At 39.3% G+C, this 25,512-nt stretch overlaps 1 protein-coding gene and 1 long non-coding RNA gene across 11 annotated transcripts in view; both read right to left on the bottom strand.

Annotated features, from left to right (window-relative positions):
* Positions 1–18,808, bottom strand: part of LOC103563095 (uncharacterized) — a 149,219-nt gene extending 130,411 nt beyond the window's left edge. For all 9 annotated transcript variants that reach the window (XR_011522130.1, XR_011522128.1, XR_011522132.1 and 6 more), the window contains exons 1-2: positions 18,580–18,808; positions 15,926–16,036 (exon numbers count right to left, since the gene is read on the bottom strand). This is a non-coding gene — a long non-coding RNA (uncharacterized lncRNA). The remainder of the gene's footprint in view (positions 1–15,925; positions 16,037–18,579) is intronic.
* The window catches only part of ENPP1 (ectonucleotide pyrophosphatase/phosphodiesterase 1), a 398,848-nt gene that overhangs the window by 290,935 nt on the left and 82,401 nt on the right, over positions 1–25,512 (bottom strand). The gene's annotated exons all lie outside the window — the stretch shown is intronic.

Genomic DNA, 25,512 nt, shown 5'->3' with positions numbered 1-25,512 from the left:
AACATTTCTGAGTATTCTTGAGTATAAATGGGAAGCTTTTGTTTGCCTTAAAATAAATCTCCAATAATTTTGTAAATATCTTTCATCACATCCTAATTAATTGGTTAATCACTTCAATGGAATTTTTACATAAACATTTCACACTGAATCAAGTAGCACAAACTTGCAGGCATACACACTATATTGGGCACGCAGGCATTTTTTTTTTATCATCACAGTACTTTATAAACATTTAAATTCAATTCTTTCTAGATTTCTTGTCTCCACCAGCCCCTATTGTATTACACTTGGTCCTGTTTACATTCAGTGCCTTTCTTGCAGGCATTTAATTTCTAACCCTCTATATCACAAACTAGTCTATGTGCCTTGCATATAGAAAATATTTATTTCTTTAATTTGTGTACTCTACCGTAGATCTATTTCTGAACCTTAAATCTGAATTAAAATGGAGCTGTTTAATGTCTTATTTTGTATAATTCTGTTTTCGGTTGCCAGATAACCAATCACAAATAGATGACAGCATAAGTAGAAAAGAGGGGGCACAAGTGGAAAACGGAGGAATAGCAGGTCTTCCATTCACTAACATTAATAGAAATTTATCTTAAATTAAAAGCAACTCCTCCGTTTCCCCAAGTTTTGACTTTAACAGATCTCAAGATCAATAGTTTACCACGTGGTTTGTAAGGGACAAAATGGAATTGTTCAAGAAGCCTGGTGTGGACATGATATTGGATCTGTCCAGGCCTCTACTGAGAAGACAAGTACTGAAGTAAGTGGTAAACAGAAGAAATACTCCAAGGACAAATAGAAGCCCAATTTTTTCCAGATGAGAATAGCTGTGGATTCTAGGGAAAAAAAATAGTTGCAGACAGACTAGCCCCATCACAGGGTAATTAGCAATGTTGTAGTGCCAGTGTCATTCCAAGAGACAAAAATACATCTGAAAATAAAGACTAGCTCTACAAACAGTGCCCATGCCACAAACCAAAGGGAAAACTTCCCGTGTTCAAAATGTGAAAAGTATTTCTGTTCAAAACATTGGACTTTTAGGATACACCCACGTATGTATATAGTAACACTGTCAGCAGCTGCACCCCACTTCCCCAAATAAACCGACATGCACATACACACGCGCGCACGCACCCCCAGTACATCGTTTGCTTCACGTTTCCTTTCTGTCAATTGTCTCCTAACTGCAAAGATGAAGGGCCATGGTAAATGAGCCTGACTGTTTTAAAAGAAATTTGAGAATTCTGGGAAGATAGGTGTAATAATAGAAGAATACAGTTTAGGTTTTCCAAATCTCCACACAAAAGCAAAGCAACTAGATTGTAAAATCAAAACCCCATGAGAAATATTTGTAACAAAATTAGGTGGCAAGGCATCCATAGACCCACAAAATATGAGTGGGGGAAAACCACCCACCATCACAAGACATGCACTGTGTCAGCACACGTGTGGGAAAAGCAGAGGGACACAACAGCATACCTGATGCTTCTGAGAAGCGACGAGCTCCAAAACAGCCAACCGTGAGATACAGGACACCAACTCTAGAAGAGCTTCTGAAACCGGTAGGGGTTTTGTCCTCCAACAAAACTTAGAAACGGGGCTCTCTCCCATGTGAGGACTCTACACTCCTGGGAGTGGAATCAAAACTGAGCAGGTCAGAGACAATAAAGATGCTGAGAGAGAAGGTCCAGATAAAAATGAGGAGAGAAATAGAGGTTTGAAATCTCTGGAAGCAAACTGCCATATTTTTAATACTGCCTGAAAACAACAAAAGAAGGTGCTTTGTGAAGGTAGCAAAGCTATCTAAACCAAGCCTCCTTCCTGAACAAAGTTTGGGAAAACTAATTTCATATAAAAAATAGGAAAACAAAATTATCAAAGCCAAATCGCATGCAGTTATTACATGAAAAAAAAATAATAAAGGGCAGAATAACATCCCCACAGATAGTAAAAGCATGCCAGAAATACATGCCCAGAAAACATGTCAAAATTATAACCTACTATTTCAAAAGAACATTGAGAAAATGACATTAGAAATGATAAAAAGGAAAAAACTAATGACATAAAATAGCAACATAAATCAGAATTAGTAAAACTTAGGAATATAGAGAGAAAACTCAAGAAGGAGCTAGAAATAAAAGAAATATGTCAAACTAGAAGGAACATAAGAGTCAATAAACACAACTGATAATTCCTTAAGAAGAATGGCTGGTGAGAAGGAGGGAAAATTTTTAAATAAAACAAGAATAGAAATATTTCAAGAAAAAGTGATAAATAGTGTAGACAGGCAAAGAAGAGCCAACATATGGACAGTAGGAGTTCCTGAGGAAGAAAAAAAAACAAAGCTAGAAATCAAGAAAACTTTACTGAAATAAAAAAGGATTTGAAGGCATATACTGAAAGAACATGCCATGTACCTAATAAAATCAACCAACACCAAGACATATTCTAGTAAAATTGCTGGAATATAAAGAAAAAGGAAAAATCATCAGGATAGCTGGGTAAAAATAATACAAACTTTATAAGTAAAAGAAAATTAACTTGTCATCAGACTTTTGGACAGCAATACTTTATCCGAAAAAAACTGGAATAACATATTTAAGGTACTTCAGGAAAGGAAATGTGGGCCAAAGAAGTTTTATCCTCCAAAACTGACATTCAAGAACAAAAAACACATACAAACTGTCAGAAATGTAGAAGAACTCAGGGCATATTGCTCCTCTGAGCCCTTCTACTACAGCAGCTCAGAAAACAAAAATGTATGAGAGATATTAACATAAGAACTGGTGGTGAGTATTAACTATAGCTTACCTTTAAAACTAAGACTAAAGGACTGTTAAGAGGAGAAAGTATGGTATACAGTGACCATATGCTCTGACAGCGTAGTGTGCAACCATGAAAGATTTGGGGAGAGAATAGAGATAGCACATGTCCCCCCTCCCCCCCAATATTTAACTCCTTTTATTAGTGGTGGTGGTGGTATTGTTATTCTGAGACTGGTGGGTTTGAAATGTGGGATAAAGCAAATGAGCCACTACGAATATTCTAATTCTATCCCTACTGTTGGTGAATACTGGGATTCTTGGTGAGGAAGTCAGAAAAGACAGATGTGATATAAAAGGGGTTCAGTTAAGTTCTGCAATCCTGAATTTGAATTAGAAACAGCAGCGTAAATTTATGATGTATTTTATCTTTTAAAACACACACATACACGCACACATACATACACTTGTATTTTTCTTACATGAGCTCACTGAAAAGGCTTAGATAAAACAACAACTTAAGAGCAACGGCCATCCCTAGACTCGGATTGTGCTCTTGAATTGTTACTTTCCGCTAAAAGAAACTAGGGCTTCCTGGAGAACGGCTGATTCCAGGTCTGGGGCAAGAATTGTGGAAGATAAATACATTTATGCAGGGTGTATCTTTTCATGTTGTACGATAATGAAGTTAACAAGGACAATTAAGATCATATTAACAGGATTCGGGAGGCAAAGTGAAGAGACTCCTACTACAGACGGGGCAATCTGAGCTTCTGTCAGCGTCGGAATCGCAGTGCAGTAAGCATATCAACCATCCTTGAATTCATCAGCTTATGATGATGGTTAAAGAAAAATCCTACTTGGTCACCTGAGAATGGTGGGGACTCTATTCATTTTACACAAAATGTAATCTTTCTATGATCACTTCTGTATCCTATTTTTGGTACTCCATACATCTAACTGTGCCTCAGAAGAGATTGGCCCAATCTGTACCAGCCCCAGACGTAGTCCAGAGATGACTTTTAAAATAACTAACTCTCTTAGTCAGTAGTGTTGGTTTCATGATGGTTAAAGTAATTTTATATTATTTTTTTTGATAATTGTACTTTTCAAAATTTTCTGAAATGAACATGTATTATTTTATAATAAAAAAAAGATTTTTGAAATAAACCTTTCTTCTCCTTATTGAAAAATAGCAAGGAGGGCCAGCCCCAGTGGTCTGGCAGCTAAGTTCAGCCTGCTGCACTTTGGTGTCCAGGGTTTGGTTTCCTGGTGTGGACCTACACTGTTCTGTTAGTGGCCATACTATGCTGGTGGCCCACATACTAAAAAATAAAGGAAGATTGGCAGAATGTTAGCTTAGGGTGAATCCTCTTCGGCAAAATAAATAAATAAATAAACAGCAAAGAATACGCCAAAAAATATAGAGTTTTTCATGGTTTTGGTTTAGATAAACAGTTCCTAATACATAAATCAATAAATAGCTTAGCTATTTAAACCACAGCTCCTTAATAAGCCGTGTACCTAGGAGCATGTGCAACACACATATAACCTTCACGTATTCATATTCATGTCTATTCAGCGCATTCTCTTACCTCTTTTTCTCATGCCATAAATAAAATCATGGAAGATTTTCCTCCATAAGTTTATAATAACTATTTTTCCTTCATGAATCATACTGATTATATATAGACTGTTGCTAAGACTAAGAATAAAGTAAACAACGTAAAATATATCTTTAAAATACTAAGTCAGATTCAAAATCTAAATATAGGACCCAAAGTAACAGATATGGAGACTTGTTTTCTATATTAGATGTTTAAAAGATAGTCAAAGAGTTAGTAAGAAATGTAGAGCTTCATTGATGAATTCGAATTTACATCTTGAGAATATAAAATATATTAAGACTTGCATTAGGTTAACGAATTCTAACACAGTTTTGTCAGTACAGTTAACAAGTGTAATTTAGAGCAATGTAGTCACTTTAGAAAACTGTATATCAGTATTTACTAAAGCTAAACATATAGCACCTGCGACACAGCAAACTTTCACTCCTAAGTCTAGAACCAAGAGAAATGAACAAAATACATATACAAAATTCTCAAAGCAGTTTTACCCACCTCCAAACTGATAACAGCCCAAATTTGTGACAATAGGAGAATGGATAGAATGTAGACTATTTATGCAATGAAATAATATACAATAAAAAAGAACTACTAACATTATGTTGAGTGAAGAAAGTCAGACACCAAAGCATACACACCATATGATCTCATCTACAATGACATTGAAGAATAGGCAACACTAATCAACAGAGGTGGAATTCAGAATAACAGTTACTTTGGAGTTGGGAGTATGAGAAAACTTGGCATACATTTATTACATGTATATTATGTTTTAATTAAAAGGTTTAAAAATTAAGTAAGTGAATTCAAGCACTTTTTTGAAAAAATTTTTTCCAAACATTAAAAGAGATTATCTGGGGGGTATTTTTTTCCATCTTTATAACATTCTAGATTTTCCAAATAGTTTACAAATAATAGTTATTACTTTATAATTGGAAAAAGATAAACCTGTTTTTAATGTTTCAAATGATAACTCCCCAAAGATAACAAGTAGCGCGTAGAACAAGTTTTACTGCATAACAGAACGCCTGTATAACAGAACGCCTACGCCGCCATCTGTATGGAAAATGAGATGGAGAAATTAATGGGGTAGAACCTCAAAACTAGAAGCACTTGTAAGAAGAAAGTCCCCCAAAATGCACAAATATCTTAGGGAGGCATTGGATTTGCCTTTTAACGTCAGATGGACTCATGCTAATTTTTATTTTAATCTCAGAGGACAGATTGACCTCTTCCAACATTTATTTATTTATTAGCTTATCAGCAGTCTCCTTCATTAAAACATAATTCCAAAATTAAACCAATGAATGGAATCCATGAAACTGTATATTTGATGTATATTTAAAGGGACTCGATGAACATCACTTAGTTATAGAGCACAAAAAGATTTCAAGGTGTCTGGCGTCCTATGTGGAAAATGTCTCACTAGTAAATTTCCACTTTAGCAATAGTGTTATCAACACATTAAATTATGTGTGTGTTTATTTCCACAGGACACAGGAAGGCAAATGGACAGAAAACACTACTTTTATGAAAACAAAAATTGCTCTTATCCACACTGCCTTTACCTAATTAATACAAACAAACCCAAAAAACCAGAAACACCAGCTCTAGCATCCTGGGGCAGCGTGGGAGGAGTGAAGGGGAGAGGAGGAGGTGATACTTTCAATAATTTTTACTCACATGTGAATAAATAAAAACTTCAAACCAAGCCCAGATGTTTGATTTTTAAAAAGTAGTTACTCTGCATAGACTCACTTTTATACAAGAAATCAGGCTTCATGAATGTCACTGAGGGCATCTTGGTCCTTTCGCTGAAAAGGCTGGGCTATGAATAAACACTGTAGTGATTACAATTTAGTCCAAGATGTAATAAAGACAAAGGGAGAAATAATAAGGTCCAGGAATCTGATTGGTTGAGGCACCTTTTGTAGTCAATGCCTTGCATTTTTATGTCAACTCCAGTCTCTGATTATCTTTATAAAAATAAGATGCAAAGCACGTAAAGTACCTAAATCTAACTGCTGATGTGCTGGGTGCCATACAAAGAAGTTAGAATTTAGGAAATACAGATAGATTTAACACAAAGGATATGTAATCCAGGATTCAGTAGAGCAACTTGAACTGGGAAATTGTGACAAAAATATTAACTGATGCATCTTCCTCCACTGCTAACAATGTTGCCTAGGCTCCATTTTTCAAGTTATTTTATACTGATTTATTCTATGTTTGGGATTGAAGACCTTTAAAATTGAAACCCTTAGCATTAAAAAAAAATAAAAGATTATTATTCTTGATTCTTTTTTCAAATATTCTTTTATATCATTCCAGAGGAATTCTTTTTTTGATGAGAATAGGCCCAACTCCTTATTTTTCTCCCCAGTCTGAATTCCTCTCTAGCTAAATTCTTTCTGATTTGTGGTCAGTATGTGTTATACCCTCTCTAGTGAGCTATTAGGAAGTACTGAAAATGACATTAAATCCAACAGCTTAGGAAATATTTTCTACATGACTGTTTTTTTTTTTGTTTTGCTTTTTGCATTTTTTGAGTTTTAAACTTTATCCATAATTTGGGCTGATGAATCTCAGCCCAGAGATTATTTCATGTCATTCATAATCTTTAACACAGGGCTGTTAGGCGAGTTTACATGCTTACATTAAGGAGCTCTGAGAGGTCTAGGCAGTTCCCAGGACTCTATTTGCGTGGATGCCTCGATGTAGGGATGTGGTGAGAGAAGGGGTGTGTGGGGCATGAACCAACACTCTAGTTCCCTGGATCTGGGGAGGGAGTCCTGGGCTTTTTAGTGTGACCTTTGGAAAATACCTTCTAGGGAAGGCAGCAGCTCTGGCAAAGTGAGTTCATGTGTTCTGCCTTGGTGAACAGCAAAAGAAAGTGGGAAAGGCAACAGAAACAGGGTCCTGTTATGCATACTTTTACTTCACTCATACAACTCTTGGTGGCTTTCATCCCTTTTCGTATGAATCTGTCAATTTTCTGCCATCAGTTGTGGTAGCCTCTCTCTCACACTGTTCTAAATATGGTTGCCTAGTGACCTAACACACACAGATTGCTCAGCTAGCTGGAGTACGCAGAGGACCCCACAGTGAGAAAACACTCATCAATCTTTCAAGCCAGAAGTCCAGCATCTCCGTCTGTGGGACTTTTCTACCAGAGGTATGTAGAGCAGCTGATGGAGATATAAAGGGCTTTGGAAAAACAGTGTGGCATCCTAACTGCCCCTAAAGGGCTTAACAGGGAGCCTTTGGAGAGTGGTGGTCTTGAGGAGGAATGTTGGAAGTCTGATGCTCCCATTAGTCACTGAGGGAAACCAGAGCTTTTTTCAGAAGATATTTGGGATTGAGGTGCTTTAAAATTGAACCTTTTAGAATTCGATGGGATTCCAGGGACAGAGAAGTCAGGTGCTGATAGCAATCACTTGAAGCAGTGTTCACCAGCAGGTGGATCTGCTGGGAGGGGTTGCTGCTGGTTAGGATCTGTGACAATACGGGTGGCCAGCAGAAGCTGCTGCTATGGAAACTCATGGTAACACTGTTAGAAGTAGTGGCCAGTGGCAGCTCTCATTGCCAGGAGCAACTGCCAAGAGTCTCTACTGGGAGATGTTGACTGGAAACACCATTGGGTGTATCTAACAGAGAGCTAGGTTTGGGAATCATCTACTTGAAGAGTTTTTTGGGGGAGGAGGTTGTTTGCTTTGTTTAAACATGCTTAGGTGAATCACCCTTGATGTTAGGCAAAGAGAGAAATACTATTGATTTTACGATGCTCTACCCTAAGAGAAAGTCATCATTTCCCTCAAAACAAGCTTCTCCATGTGATCCTGCATTTCTATTAATAGCACTAATAATCTACTTGTTACCCAAGTGGAAACACTCCATTATCATGGAACCCTCCACTTTCCTTTCACCCACGCTCAAGTATTTTAACTTCAGTTTAGAAATTCATTTACAGAGAAAGTAGTCCCAGACCCAGCCACAGGGTGGGGGGTCCATGCTTTTGTGAGTTTTACCTTGAGGAGGTCTGTGAATATTAAAGGAAAACCCCCTCTTGACTCATGCAGGAGGAAGGTAAAAATGACTATTTTTAAATACACCAAAGCACTCTGTTCTTCTTAATAAGGACAACCCTCAGGAGAAATTTATTTTACCAGAACCTAACTTAGTGGGATTTTTGTCAGAGGCTAACCTACGTGGAGGAAGGGAAATACCTAACTCTAGCTCCCTTTAGCTTTTCATACCCAAGGTGGGGAAGAAACTGAGGCATACTGATGAAGTGTGAAGGGATACAGGCTCACAGAAATACCGAGATCTAACCAGAGGTCCAGAACACCTTCCCTCCCCCACCCCTTACTCCCACATTACCAAAGGTCTATTTACTGCAGTTCCTTTTACTCAGTTCATCATGTCTACCTTTTGACCAAAAATGACAAGCATACTAAAATGCAAGAAATACAGTTTGAAGAGACTGAACAAGCATCAGAACCAGAGTCAGATATGTCAGGATTGTCGGAATTATCAGACTGAGAATTTTAAAAGCTATAATCTGTATGCTAAGGAGTTTAATGGAAAAATAGACAACATGCTAGAACAGATGGACAATCTAAGCAGGGAGAAGGAAATTCTAACAAAGAATCAAAAAGAAATGCTAGAGACCAAAAACACTTTAGCAGAAATGAAAATGCTTTTGATGGGCTCATTAGTAAACTGGACACAGCTGAGGAAAGACTCTTTGGCTTGATATGGCAATAGACGCTTCCAAAACTGAAAAGCAAAGAGAAAAAAGACTGGAGAAAAAAACCAGAATATCCAAGGACCTTGGGACAACTCCAAAAGGTGTAACATATATGTAATGGGAATGCCAGAAGGAGAAGAAAGGAAAAGAAAGAGAAGCAGTATTTGAAGCAGTAATGACTGAGAATTTCCCCCAAATTAATGTCAGCCATCAAACCACAAATCGAGAAAGCTTGGAGAATACCAAGCAGGATAAATGCTAAAAAAACAAACAAACAAAAAACCTATACCTAGGCATATCACATTTGAACCTCAGAAAACCAAAGATAAAGAAAAATTCTTTGAAGAAGCCAGAAGGTAAAAAAAATACCTTACCTATGGAGCAAAGATAAAATTATATCCAACTTCTCCTCAGAAACCATGCAAACAAGACGAAAGGGAGTAAAATAACTGATGTGTTGAGAGGAAAAAGCAAACATCAACCTAGAATTCTGTGAAATTATCCTTCAAAAGTGAAGGAGAAATAAATATTTGTCAGTCAAACAAAAATTGAAGGAATTTGTTGTCAGTAGAAATACCTTGTAAGAAATGCTAAAAGAAGTTCTTCAGAGAGAAGGAAAATGCTGTAGGTCAGAAACTTGGATCTACGTAAAGAAAGAAAGAGCAACAAAGAAGGAAAAAGTGGAGGTAAAATAAGCACTTTTATTTTTCCTGTTTTAGTTAATCTAACAAATAACGTTTGTTCAAAATAACAATAGCACCAATGTGTTCAATTATGTATGCTTATGTATAAGTGAAATGAACGACAGCAATGATATGGAGACGAGAGGGAGGAATTCGGATTATTTTGTGATTATGAGGTACTTGTACCGCCCGTGAAGTGAAATAGTGTTATTTGAAAGTGAACTTAGATTAGTTGTAAACGTGTAGTGCAAACTCCAGGGCAGCCACCAAAAACGTTTAAAAAGTAGTATAACTGATATGCTAAGAAAAGAGAGAAAATGGAATCATACACCTTTATTAATACGACTATATCAACAATCACTTTAAATGTCAATGTTTAGAAGATACCAATTAAAATACAGAGATTGTCAGAATGGATCAAAAAACAAGACCCAACTATAGGTTGTCTACAAGAAATCCACTTTAAATACAAGAACACATATAGGTTAAAAGTAAAGAGGTGGAGAAACATAGATCAGGCTAGCAGCAATCAAAAGAAAACAGGGGGAACTATATTAATTTCAGAGAGAGCAGACTTTAGAGAAGAAATGTTAGGGATGCAGAAGGGCATTACATAGTAATAAAGGGGTCAATACCCCACAAAGACATAACAATCCTTATTATGTATGTGCCTAACAGAGCATCAAAATACAAAAGGCAAACACTAACTGAAGCACAAAGAGAAATAGATGAATCCACTATCACACTTGAGCTGTTTGACACCTCTCTGTCGGAAACGGACAAATTCAGAAAATAAGTAAGGTCACAGTTGACTCAACAGTACCATCAACCAACTGGGTATAATTGACATCTATAGACAACTTCATCCAACATCATCAGATTACACATTCTTCTCAAGCTCACACGGAACATTCATCAAGATAGACCACATTCTGGGCCATAAAATACACCTTAACAAGTTTAAAAGAATAAGTATCATACAACATCTGCTCAAAAACTACAGTGGAATTAAACCAGAAATCAACAGAAAGATAGCTAGAAAATCCCCAAATAAATATCTGAGAGTTAAACAACCTACTTCTCAATAACACATGGGTCAAAAAAGAAAGCTCAAGAGAAATTAAAAAGTATTTTGAACTAAATGACCCTCTAAGTGGGCTTCCTAAGGGGCCCAAGCAGTCACCAGGTAGTTCAACCACTTCTGCCCCTTCTCTACCCTCACAGATGTCTCAGTGAACAGTGGAAACTGCTAAACACTTCTTTCCTTTCTCTTTATAAAACTGATGCTAGGCTGGGGTTTCCTTCATCTTATTCTCAGTGCAAAGGTCCCCTCTAATCTTGATAGTGAAAACTACCACTGCAAGCTATCCTATCTTCAGAAATCTCTAGACAAGAAATCTGTACCAATCTCTGTGCACACGCCTCCAAACTCAGAGAATTCAAACCACCTCCAACTTTCCATTTCCATCATTGTTATTGCAGATCTCACTATTTTTGCCAGCAATGTTTGTGTGAGGCTGCGAATTAGTTTTCCTGTTCAGCCACAATTCTTTCTTACTTACTGCCACCAGAGCAATATCTCTGGTCATGTAAGTTTGATGCTCCAAAAAAAGATGCAAAAATTATTATCAGGGTAAATACTATCTTTTCAGCAGGGTATTCACAATCTTCGACAAAATGATGTCAAAGGACCTGCTCAGAATAACTTCATATTACTCTTGTATATACTTTTTATGCCAAAACCAAACTGGACTTACTCATATTTCCCAAATAGTTTCCACATTTTGCCTTCGCTTAATCTAACCCCTCTGCCTGTAAAATTCTTTCTCTGCTCCTTCCATAATGCATGTGTGTGTGTATTCAAGTATACACACATTTACATATAAATCAACCCTACCCATCTTTTAAGGGTCTTCCCAGAAGTCACCTCCAGGATTCCTTTCCTGAATCCCCAAGCTGTTGGCAGTCCTCTTTCCTTTAAAAGGCTCTAACAAACACTCTGTTTATAACTGTATTATGTCACTTATGTCAGTTTCGCCCACATTCTAGTTCTTTGCTGTCCAGACGGTAGCCAGCAGACAAATATGGCTGTTAAATTTGAATGAATTAAAATTAAATAAAACGTAAAATTCAGCATCTCTGTCACACTAGCAATATTTCAACTGCTCAGAAGCAACCTGTGACTAGTGGTTTCCATATTGGACAACACAGACATAGGACACTTTCATCATCACAGAAAGTCATACTTGAAAGCACTGCTCTAGCTGTTTTTGGATCTATTTCTTCCCCATCAGCTCCAAAGTTCTTGGACTCAACCTCATCTCGAATGTGGAAGATTCTCAATAAACGTAGATTAAATAGGTTATTTAATTATATTATTAGGAATGTATGGGTCAAGGGTGTAAAAATAAATTATTCCATCAGGCCTAATATTTATTAATAAAGAATTTAAAGAATTTAAATATCTTCTTAAAGAGTTGATATTTTGCATTTAAATTCCAAAGCCAGAAATGCAAAACAAAACAGTCAGGCATAGAATATGTAAATAGCTTACAGAATGGACTATTCAGTAGAATACACTTAGGAAATAGTTTCATTTCCCACCCACCCCAGGCCCTAACCATTAAACGTGCTTTGATAGATATGCTGATCCTATTTCTTTACAACATTTTGGGGAGATCCCAGAGCTTTTGAGTTATTTTTGGCTATTATACTATTTTTATATTCAGGTATTTAAAAAATCTATTCCAATCTAAATCCAAACTTTAATCTGGCATCTAATTTAAACATTCTCTCCTCCTAGTTCCAGGAAGTGGCAAGGAAGTGTGGTGGGGAGGGGACAGGACTAGTCTTCTCTTTCACTCAACTTACTCGACCTCATTGTGCCTCATCTTTAATTTGTAGCTTCTAGTCAAAGTGCTACCATGGCACACATCATCTTTTCAGTCCTGACCGTGGTGATCCTATGCATTGCATTAGGTACCAGAGGAGCTGCAGTGGTGAGTAAGATGTGGCTTCTGCTCTCAAAGACCTTAAAACAAATAGAGTAGAAATGTTTCCCTTCAAATAACCAAGAAATAAGGTAGAATCTGTTAGTATCCTGAGAGATGCATGGGGAAAAAACTTATAGGAGGATAAAAGAATGAAAACGCACTTTCAGGGATACTTTTTGACAAATGAACCAGTTGAGCTGGGTTATATAAGAAAGAGAATGTCAAAGGCATACATTTCTTAATTTCATCTTGATATCAAACAAATCAGGTACATTATGATCCAGCATCATATCCACTTATATCCATTGAGTTTCTTTCAGCTACAAATGACAAAAATCTCAGTCTAACTTGGCTTAAGCAAAAGGGGAAGAGATGGGGGAAAAGGGAATTTAACAGGAGAGCCCTAGGTACACTGGCTTCAGATGGGACTTGATGAAGGAACTCAAAATACCTCACCAGGATTTAGTCCTCTCTCTCTACAGAACTCTTCTTTTCAGTCTTGTGTTAACATCGGTCTCCAACAAGCTGTCCCACGTAGCACTCCTAGGGCTCATCCTTCTGGACTCACAACCAGCACAAAAAGCTATAGTCCTTGTCCCAGAATTTCAGGCAAAATTCTGAGCTCTCGTGAATTAGACAAGCTAGGGTCAAGGCTCACCCTTGAACCGATCCACATGCGGGTGGAGGGAATGTGGAACCTGGTCTAGTCCAGGTGAACCTTGGAGTGCGTGAGTGGAGTCATCTTCACCCAAAGTGCCTGGGCTGAGAGCTGGGGGATGATGGCTCCACCGGTGCAGGGATTGGCAAACTTTTTCTGTAAAAGGCCTGATAATTAATATTTTAGCCTCTGTAGGCCATAGAGTCTCCGTCTATTCAACTCTGCCATTGTAGCTCAAAAGCAGCTGTGGACACTACATCAACAAATGAGGATGGCTGGGTACCAATAAAAGTTTATTTACAAAATTAGGAGGCAGGCCAGATGTTGCCTACAGGCCATAGTTTGCCAATCTCTGCATGAAGGAGAAACTGAGTACAATTATCAGGACGGAAGTCAGGCAACAAAAACAAAAACAAACAAGAGAGGTCTACTACCTGCATAGTATGACACAGGTATGCCTGCTTCTCCCGGTCTTTAGCCCTGCTCCCTCTTTATAATGAGAATCTTAACAGATGACTTTACGAGGCTTCTTTTCTTGCAAGTTCACTTGGCTTCAAATTAAAATGGTCTACTGAGTGTCCAGGTGACTCTTGCAAACACTTGGAACCCAGGAGGAAAGGTGACAGCCTTTCTGGCAACCAGCTTGTGGGCTGTAGCAGCTTCCGTAACAGATAATTTGCCTCTGGATACAACACTTTCATATGCTAAAATATATAATCTCTCCCTCAGGCCCCCAAAACAATCTGGTTCTTTCCTGATCTTTCCCACCTCAGCTAATGTTACTGCCTCTTATGCGCTCATTCAGGCCAAAAGCTGAGGTGTCATCCTTGATTTTTTTCCTGCTCACACTCCACAGCCAGCCAGTCAGCAAGTTGTACATTCAAAAATACATGCTGAATCGACCACTTCTTCCTACCTTCACTGCCACAACTGCAGGCCACGTCACATTGTCCTTCTCCTGGACTCCTCCAATTGCGTCCCCATGAGTCTCTCTCCTGCTTCCTCTTCTTCTCTCCTTTTTCTATGCAGCATCAGAGTAATCTTTCTAAAATATAGATCCTCCCATGGCTTCCCAATAAGCTTAGAATAAAATCTAAACTCCTTAGCATAGTTCACAAGCTCGCATGATCTAGACTTTCTCAACCTTCCCAGCCTCATGTCCTAACGCTCTCCCCTTGTTAGCTCCATTCCAGCGATGCTGTCTCGGGCTGTTCCTCTGATGCTCTAAGCTCAGCCCTGCCTCATGACTTTGGACTTTCTATTCTCTGTACTAACGTAGATCTTTTCCTAAGCATTTCTAACAATGTTAAATCCAGTAGAACGGCATGTTGTTTCTCTCGTTCTCCACTGTATCGTAAGGTGTGGAACAGTACTTGACATGGAGTCTATAAATATTTTCTGAATGACTGAATGACGCAATTGTGGTGAGACAAACGGGGTAGATATATAGACAATGGGATAATGCAGAAATGTTCAGATTAGTGTAATAATTCCAAGGTTCCAAAAGAAAGCCAGACGCACTCTCTATTTAAGATTTCAATGCCTGGTCGGATGGCTACACTAAGGAAATTTAAAAGTAGCATTCACTCAATAAGTAAAAACAAACCAGAAACAACAACAACAAAAAATCCTAGTGGTTGCAACTTTGCTATAATTGATGAAAGGTTACATTCTTCTGAGTCAATGTAACTCATTTATCTAGAGATCAGAGAAGAAAGAAGAGATTCACACCCACGGTAGAGAAATAAGTAGTATGCTAAATTAAGCCCCTGGGACATGAGTTGATGTAATTAATGCTGATTTTCTAAGATGTGAAGAAAGAACCTTGCAAAGAACTCCTAACACTAGCAAACTGGCAACAAAGAATATTTCACACTTGTAATTGAAAAACGCAAAATGCCTATGTCAGTAAATCCCAGAAGATGTCACTGGGGACAAATAAGGAACTTTATTGGCCGTTCAGATTTCTCCATGACTTTACTCCCAGCATCCTGACATGGAGCCACATGGCCTGTGACATGGGCCACATAGGGACTACCTTTAATGTTAACTTTCTAATTCTCTTAAAGTGCTAATTACTATAAAGTAGCACAACTCCATTTTGGGGAGGATGGAACATGCTGGTTTTCTTTATTGCTGATTAATGCAAAAATCCTCTTTTTCAAATTGGATCAATAAAAGAACAATGCCTTTGACCCTCTCGCTTGGGGGCGTTTTCCTCTTGAACACCTGTATTAGCTTTCCTGTGGTGACAAACCAGTCCCAAATCTCAGTGTCTTGTAACAATGAGCGTTTCTCTCTCTCACAGTTCCAGGTTAGCAGCTGTCCCTCAGCCACTTTGGCTTTGCTTCATGTGCCCTCTCACGCCAGGAACCAAGCTCAAAGAACAGCCCCTCTTTGGGACACTACATCCTTACTGAGGGCAAGTGGGAGAGCCAAACCTACCTGCTCTTAAAGCTGTTGTTCCATTGTGGCATTTGCACTTCCACTGGCAGAAGCAAGTCACATGACCAAGCTGCTCTGGTGCAGGAAGTGTATTCTGCCCCCAGGGTGGCTCTGCAAGGCAATGGGTGGGAATACATAATTATCCTAAAGAGAAGGGAATGAATCTTTTGGAGCAATAATGCAACTTACCACAAGACCCAATTAGCATAATCATCCTAAGTGTATCCTTCCCCCAACAGACTAGCTGAATTTGATAAGATTTGAGGTTCTGAAGCTTCCTGCAGTTTCTAACTCTTTAGTTAGGTCCTTGATCCTGAGTTCAATTCTATTTCTCTGTTCAATTCTGTTCTCCCATGGGCACAAGGATTTAACCCATCTTCCCTCTTTCTTAGACCTTACTACCAACCCAATAGGTACCAGACCCATTTGTTATCTTAAGTAATCCTCCTAGAAATCTCTGCATATTCAAATAAATAGAAGATCTGAGAGGCTAATGTAGCAGCCAGACTTCTCACTGCTAGAAATTGGTATGTCCCAGATTGGAATTCCACCTACTTTCTGGCACACCATGCTGCCTACCATATGGACTTGTCTTATCCAGGAACGGGAAAGGCCCAGTATGGGCTCGGGGGAGAGGGGTTGTCAGGGTCATATTAAGGCCTTGGTGGGCCCTGAGTTCCTTCACGATAGAGGTTCCACTCTGCATCATATGAAACATATCAAAACAAACCCTCATCCCACATTAAATATAATTTTTGACTGTAAATTTTTTGAAAGGATGTTTATAAATTTACTTTTGAAATTATTTGGCTACAGGTAGCATTTGACTTTTGATTGGTTATGATTTCTCAGCTATCACCACGTATACTCAGGAAAGAAGAGTTTCAAAGTAAGAAATTCCTGTGGCATTATTCACAACAGCCAAGACTTGGAAGCAACCTACGTGCCCATCAGGGACAAATGGATAAAGAAGGTGTGATATATATACACAATGGAATACACCTCAGCCATAGAAAAGATGAAATCTTGCCATTTGCAATAAACGGATGGCCTTTGAGGGTGTTATGCTAAGCAAAATAAGTCAGAGGGAGAAAGGCAAAGACCATATGATCTCACTTCTAAATAGAAGGTAAAAACAACAGCAAACAAACGTATAGAGACAAAAGTTAGATTGATGGCTACCAGAGGGGAATGGGGGAGAGAAAAGGGTAAAAAGGATGATTTTGCACACGTGTATGGTGATGGATGGTCATTAGTCTTTGGGTGGTGAACATGATGTAATCTAACAGAAATCGAAATATAATGATGTACACCTGAAATTTATATAAAGTTATAAACCAATGTTACCTCAATAAAAAAAAAGTAAAAAGTCTAATTTCCAAAATTGTATTCAAATGCAGTGAAATTTGTCTAAACATTAAATTTAACAATTAATACAGTTGACATAGTGTTATATTTGTCGATTCAATTTTCTAGCTTTCTTATATTATTTGCAGTCCATACACTTTTTTTTTCAGGACTCAAACATTTTTGTGGGTCTCTGAAAACCTCATAGGCTCCAGGATTTGTGTCTGTGCTGCCCAATGGATTAAATAGTTCTGGTGATGCTTTATGCCAGAACTATTCTGGGTGAGGAAAAACACATCCTCAAAACATGGAGCCCAGAACCAGAGCCTTGAGAAGAAACTAAAATAAAGTCAGATATTGTCCAAAGGTCAAATAGTAGAATCTATGCATGAGACAGCAGGACAAAAGTGAGAAATCCGAGAGTAAACCCGAGAAATAGGAGTGAGTGGGAGGAAGGGTGTAAGGGATGCTCAGCAGTAAGATGGCTGCAGGCTTTGTGCCTCTGGCTTCTGTGGAGGTGGCAGCTGCTGTAAAGTTGCCTTTTAAGTACAGCTCGTTTTTTGTGGTTGACCTGGGGCAAAAATATGCCTTTCACTCTCTTGCCCCAAATGACTGCTCCTAGACTCCAAACTCCTGCGCTGATGCCATTCCTACCCTCTCCAGTTTTCTGAGAGATCTCTGTGGCTCCCGTTCCAGGCTCCTTGCGGGAGGTGGAAATGTCCTCCTCCCCTACAAGGCCACTCCTTTCCCGAGTGGCCCCAAGGGCCCCTCCCTTGGAGGTTTGGCTGTCCTGAACTTTCATTGAAGGGTCACTGACTCTGATCCCAGAAAAGCCTGTATCCTTCCTGATGTGTTTCTCTCTTCTTGATTTGACTTGTCTAACGGAAACCGTTGAGTTGTTGAGGCAGATTCTTTCTGCAGGTGAAGATGCACTTCTGCTCCCAGGATCCGGAGTGATTTCCGTGTGCACTCACACTCCCTTATACTCGTGCTAACTCTATTACTCTTAGAGTCATGTGGCCTCAATGATGAGAGATGTCTCTGACTGTGATGGAGCCTCTCATGTTTCCAGTCTCGAGGAGACCAGTAGGTTTCCATCTGATTTTGAAGAGAGACAATTGATATACCATCAGTCAACTGTTCCCACAGCTTCTCCCTAATGATAAAGTCAGGTGTCCCTTCACCTCACTTCTGGAATGTAATTACTGTTCCACTTTTTTTACAAAATTTTTTTTTCACCTTTAGTAATGATGATGCCCTGATTGATAAGGACCAAGATTATGAGTCTGACCTTATCCTTTCTTTACCTTGGAAGGTGAGGACAAGACATTTCCTCAAGTGAGCCCTGATCGTGGAGCTATGATGGAGGTGTCTGTCCATGGTAAAGAGCTCTCCTGGAGAGGAGTATCATCAGAGGAGACATGGCCAGCTGCTCCAATCCTGGTGGATGTGAAGGGAGGTTGAGGAGACGGAGCAGAGCACATCATGAGAGAGGCCGATGGAGGGAGAAGCTGGAGCTGAGGGTGTTCTGGATTCCTGTAACCAACCAGGCTTTAGGTGAGAAGTTTGTCTGAGCTGACAGCATCACTGAAGGCCACTAGTGGTGCACTGCAGTGTGAGTGGTGTCCCCTGGGATTATGAAGTGTGCCATCTGTGTAATTGCACAGTGTGAGCCTGACACGGGAACTGAGCCCGGAGACAGATCAATGGTGTTGGGAGCAGGACAAGCTAGGAGAGGGCAGAGCCTCAGCTCTCCTGGGCTTTAGAACAGGAAGAGCCATGCTCTGAGGCCTGGGAGCAGTCATGCAGTTTGAGACTTCATGGGATAACCTTACTGTCCAGAATGGTAGCCACCAGCCACATGACACTGTTGAGCCCTTGAAATGTGTCTAGGGTAACAGAGGAACTAAGTTTTAAACTTTATTTAATTTTAATTAATTCGACTTTGAAATTGGTACTCAATTCAGTTATTGGAAAACTTTTATGGGTGACTGGAATAACGTGGGTATATGAAGTTTTTCAGCTATAAATTTTATGAAATCTAGGGGCTGGCCCCGTGGCCGAGTGGTTAAGTTCGTGCGCTCCGCAGCAGGAGGCCCAGTGTTTCATTGGTTCGAATCCTGGGCACGGACATGGCACTGCTCATCAAGCCACGCTGAGGCAGCATCCCACATGCCACAGCTAGAAGGACCCACAACGAAGAATATACAACTATGTACCGGGGGGCTTTGGGGAAAAAAAGGAAAAAAATAAAAAAATCTTTAAAAAAAAAAAATTTTATGAAATCTAAACACATCAAATATTTCCCACAAAAATTTAGTGTCTGAATTAAGATGGGCTGTAAGTGTAAAATACATACCAGACTTCAAGACTAAGTCTGAAAAAGATGTAAAATATATTGATTTTATGTTGCAATAATAATATTGTGTTGGGTTAAATAAAACATATCAATAATATATTTCATTATATAGATTAATATATTGTTAAAATATATCAATACGTTAAATTTTTAATATACTTAAATATAAATGTTAAACACATATTTCTATGTGAAATATAATTTTACGATATAAACATAATTAATAAATATAATTTTATATAATTACAAGTGTAAAATTAATATATTTTAAATTGTATTAACATATCATTATAATTAATTTTACCTGTTTCTTTTTACTTTTTAAATATGACTTCTAGGGAATTTTCAGTGACACGTGTGACTCATATTTCTGTTGAACAGTGCTGCTTTCTTACCTACTCACGTACACCCTCTAGATTGTTTAATAAACAGAATTTTTAATGGTCAAATACTGTACAAACTATTTAATAACCTTTTTTCCACTTCTCAATATGTCAAGAATATCTTGTCATATGAATAGCGAGTATTCATCTACAACCTCAAAAGGATTAAAATAAACGAAAGATCCCTGTTGGCTAGGATGAGCTTCTTGCAGAGTCAATTATATGAGCTGAATCTCCATTCCTTAATTAGACTTTTTCCTAAAATATTGAGGGCAGCGAGCTAGCAGGTGGGGGAGCCCCAAACCATTCAATGAGATGTTTTTCCCAGAATCTGAGTAGAGACTTGGATGAAAAGAGTGTTTATGAGCAAAACCTTTCATATGACACTGGCCCTGTTTGCAGTAACAATAACAGACTATTGTCTGTCAATAGCATCTATGGCTCTTCTCTCACACAGGCTTATGATCAAGTACTAGCACTATTTTTAGGAGGTGACTGCAGAGCTGACGAATCCCGCAGTAGCCACAGACTGCCGCTAAGCAACCAACGCAAACAGATTGATGGGACTCGCCGCCTTGAAAGTCTTAGAAGAGAGCAGGGAGTAGTAAAGCCCCAGAATAGATGGTCTCATAAGAAACTGTTCCGTTCAATGTCAGCTTTTGAAGTCCAACTCAAATATAGCAGATCTGGACTTCTCAGACATAAGGAATAATTATTTTGTACATATGCCTACATAGACTGGCATAGAAAGTCTACATTTCTTTACAAATTTCCAGATCCCAAAGCAATAGTTAATGGCATCAATAGTCTTTGCACAGTAAAAATTATCCAGGACAATATTCACTATTATTGTTACTGCTCAGAGAGGTATTTTGGGCTGTGGAAAAATCACGAGTTTCTAGCACTTGAAAGACTGGCATTTAAAGCCCGGATCCACATTTACTGGTTGGGTGACCTTAGAATGTAATTTAACCTTCCTAAACCTCAGTTTTCCCATCTGTGAAAGGAAGCAATAATAAATGCCTTGTACATCAATGTGAATATCAAATTTAGTACTGCATTCAGTGGATTCCTCTAAGCATTTATGATGTGCTAGCGCATAGTAGCCAACATATAATAAGCAATCTGTAAACATATTCCTTTTCCTTTGCACCTTGTGTTACTCAAACATCTACCTGCTCACATTAGAGAATACACAGGTCAAAGAGCAGAGAAAGGAAGAAAAGAGAAAGAAAGCACAGCCCCCTCCACCGCAATAGGACTATACATACTTTTGGGGTTTTTTTCCTCATTTCACTTGCCTGTAATAATTTAGTTTTAGACATTTTAGTGGGAGTTCACTGTCATACATCACTGACTCTTTCCTTTAATTACACAGATGTTTGTGGTCCTCTGACCACATGTCTGGGAATTAATGATCTTCCCACATTTTTAAACTTCATCCACAGAGATGACGAGGAGTTAAGTTTCAACATTCAAGAATTAAATAACAAAACAATTATTTCAGAGGCATTATTACTCATTATGTAAAACATATTAAAATGCATCCACATTCCTAATGAAACACATTACACAGATAATGATAAGAATTGAAATTAGTTCACTAATTGACATATTGTCTTGGGTTGTGGATTGTTAGTGAACTGTTTGTTAATTTTGATTTCAGTTTGGTATTTTCTTTTTGTCACTTGGAGATAAACTTTTTTTTCAAGTTACAAACACCTTGTAGGCCTTCAAAATCTTGTGTCTCCGGGCACGGTCTGTATCTCAACCACCTGACAGATGAAAGCCTGTGTGCATTGTAGGGCAGGGCTTTCCAAACTTTAGCATCATGAGAACCCCTGCACGGTTTGCTAGGCAAAGACCACTGGTCCCCACCTCTAGAGTTTTTGATTCAGTCGGTCTCGGGTGGGACCTGAGAATTTGCATTTCTGCCAAGTTCCCTGGTGATGCTGAGACAGCTGCTCCAGGCACCACACTCTGAGAACCACTACTGTTGTGTTTGCAACTACAGAATCCAGACGATTAAGAACACATCATTAGTGATGGAAACCACACTTAAACAAGCCAGGATGTGTGTAGATGTACAAGAGATAACTGGTTTTTAACTCAAACCACTTACTACACGGCAAGAGTTAGTGTCAGAAAGGCATGGTGTTGGTGCGCAGAACAGTGGGGTTCCAGTTTTTGTATCGATTTATAGAATTCTCCGGGGAAAGTCACCTCCCCTCTCTGGGCTTCAGTGCTGTCTGCATAAAGTGGCTTTTGAGTATCAATAAATTATGAAATGGTAAGGTGCTATATCAATGAAAGTTATTATTTTTATTAGCATTTAGTGAGAAGTGAAACAAATGGGGAGTTTAATATCCTTGGAAGAAATATCTGCCGTCTAAAGAATACCGCAAAGCACGAGGGCAGGGAGAATCTGGGCGGAAAGAGCCAGTTTGGCACAGCAGTTGGCTGAGGCTAAAAAGCCCTCAGGACCAGCTACTCTGTCATAGTCTAGAAAGCTGTTGCTGTAAATCTGGTAGTGAACTAAAAGAGCTGTATCCTTGCTGTCCAAACGAGGTACCAGCAAGGATGAAATTGTAGCAATAACCGGCTCCTGGACCCTACAGGATCCATGTTCAACAGCGCCACCATGTGGCAGTGACTGATAATAGCTGTGTTGAGGGACAGAGCAATTCCGTCGGGGGCGTGGAAGAGGACTGACTCCCTTTAATTAAATAATCCCTAGTGATGAAGCGAATGTTTGTGGTGATGGAGTGTAACTAGACTTTGAGTGGTGAACATGATGTGGTCTACACAGAAATCGAAATACGTAACGATATACACCTCAGGTTTATATAATGTTATAAACCATTATTACTGCAATAAAAAATAAAAAATTAAAACATATATAAATAAATTTTTAAAAATCCCCAGGAGCTCTTAAATAATTTTCTCGGGAGGGTGAGGCCTCAAAAAAGAGACTTTCGGTTCTTTCTTTTTTTTTAAAGATTAGCCCTGAGCTAACATCTGTTGCCCATCTTTTTTCTTCTTCTCCCCAACGCCCCCCAGTGCGTAGTTGCATATTCTAGTTGCAGGTCCCTCTGGCTTTGCTATGTGGGATGCCGCCTCACTTCAGCGTGGCCTGATGAGCAGTGCTGGGTCTGCACCCAAAGTCTGAAGTCGTAAAACCCTGGGCCACGGAAGCAGAGGGCACGAACTTAACCACTCAGCCCGGGGGCGGGTCCCTAGATTCTTTTAATAAAGGTAGTTACATTTAAAATGATTACAAAGAAAAATAAAGAAAAGTGAACATATTTGTACACTAAAACTGGTGATTGGGGTCATGCCTGTAATAAATTGTTTCCGCCAGGGGGAGGATCAGGCAGAAGCAGGATTATAGAGCACGGTCTCCTGAATCTCTGCCTTCCTATAGAGATACAAATAATCAGGTCAGGGGCAGCTGCCACGGGTCCCACCCTGTTGTTGTATGTGTCTGTGCATGCTCAGGACTGCTTGAATAATCCTTTGATATTAAGGATTTTCTGGATGGATTTCTGTTTCTGGGCAGTAGATAACTCAGATAACCTTCTCCCACTATGAACCCAGAAATTCTGGGTAAAGTATAGCCAACATTCGTTAAAATGCATTGTTGAGCTCTCAAGAAAAAAAGGCAATTCTATAGGGCTTTCAAATCATAAAAAATCAAAAACTACAGCTGTGAATGCAAAATAACACTGAGTCTACCTGGGAGGGCAGAGGGTTTTCTCTTCCAGGAACCAAGAGTCTGGGGTCTTAGCACCCACATGAGCACCAAATATGAAGGTCTGATGCCAGGAGGTGGAGATGAAAATAAGACAAACCATCCCATGCTCCTGCCCCAATAAAGCCAGAACACTTGCTGAACCAAACCCTCAAGGGACGGGTGGACTAGAAAAATCCACCCACTGGCACAAGAGAAGCAGTTTGGTTTGCCTGGATAGGAAAAAAATGTCCTCTGGCATTTGTCGCTGTGGCCCTCCTCATAAGCAGTTTGAGATTTGAAATAGCACTACTTATGTGGTCTGGAAACCCCCAAGCTGGGAGATTAATATAAAAGTTAGTCTCAAGATGCTAATATGTCCAAGGTGCCTGACTAAAGCAAACTGGAATCCTTTGTAGAGAGGCACATCCCCAAGCCAGGCGGTGGAGAATTTCCACAGATAAAGATGAGTTCACAACTCAAAATTACAAAACATACACTAAAAGAATCTTTCATGAGGGAATGTCAGGTCACAAAAACAGGAACTTTAGACCCCCTAGAACTAACAGAAAGAAGGAGTAGCACATCCATTAGGGACAGAGATGGGAGTGAGAAATAGGTCTCTGCTCAATGCAGGTGGTGGATGATGGGCAGTGGCCCCCTGTGCTCTGTGTTGAGAGCAGCCCGCGTCCAGGCCCTGTGGAAAAGTGTGATTGTCACATGGAGTGTTCTCTTCCTATTGGAAAAGTTTGTTTACTTTCTCTCTCTGGATCAGGGATGCCAGGACCTGCCAAGTAGGCAGTGATGAAAAAGTTTATGTCTAAAAGAGAAAGAAGTAGCAGTGAAATGTTACGTTCTCCATAATGCCTTCTCAACTTCCTCCTTCCTGTATGTTCTCATTGCACCATGCACACCCGTTTATTATAACTTCTCAGGGATTAAGACTAGAAGTTCGTGGATCTGCCTCCAGCACTAGGCAGTGAGCTCCTTGCAGGAAAAAAGTTCAAGTGGGGATCCCTCAGAGCTATCAAAATGCTTAGCACACAGCATGGATTTAATGAAAGTGTGCAAAATTGAATGGAAGAAGAGGAATGAGTGAGGGGAGTTAAAAGTCAGAAAGTAAATTCCCTTTTAAAGTAAGGAACGACTTCATTCTTTTTTTTTTCATTTATTTATTTTTGAAGAAGATTAGCCCTGAGCTAACATCTGCCACCAATCCTCCTCTTTTTGTTGAGGAAGCCTGGCCCTGAGCTAACATCCGTGCCCATCTTCCTCTACTTTATATGTGGGACGCCTGCCACAACATAGCTTGACAATTGGTGCCATGTCTGCACCCGGTATCCGAACCAGTGAACCCTGGGCCGCCGAAGTGGAACGTGCAAACTTAACTACTTTGCCCGTGGGCTGGCCAAATGACTTCATTCTTTATGTTGTTTTCTCACACAAATGAAAACCTTTCACTTTACCCAAAGCACCCCCCCAAAAATCGACGTCATATTTATTTTTGTATCCTCTCTCCACCGCAGCACCTGTCACTGTTCTTAGCACAGAACAGATGCTCCATGAATTCTTGATGAGTGATTGATAGGTCAGCTTTCCCAAAACAGAACTTCTTTAACTCTTTGCTAAGCTGCCTGTCTTCCTGCACTCCTAGCATCCATGGCCTGAGTAGTGACACGGGCAGGTTAGAAAGGTTAGAGGCATCAAAGACAGCAATCAGCCCTCGGAAGACAGTCCCAGTGGGGCACAGGAAGTCAGCTGATGAGAG

Source organism: Equus przewalskii, chromosome 9, assembly GCF_037783145.1.
Source record: "Equus przewalskii isolate Varuska chromosome 9, EquPr2, whole genome shotgun sequence".
In the NCBI taxonomy this organism is placed as follows: domain Eukaryota; kingdom Metazoa; phylum Chordata; class Mammalia; order Perissodactyla; family Equidae; genus Equus; species Equus przewalskii.
Note: the sequence above shows the minus strand (reverse complement) of the source record. Positions and strands in the feature narration are given on the sequence as shown.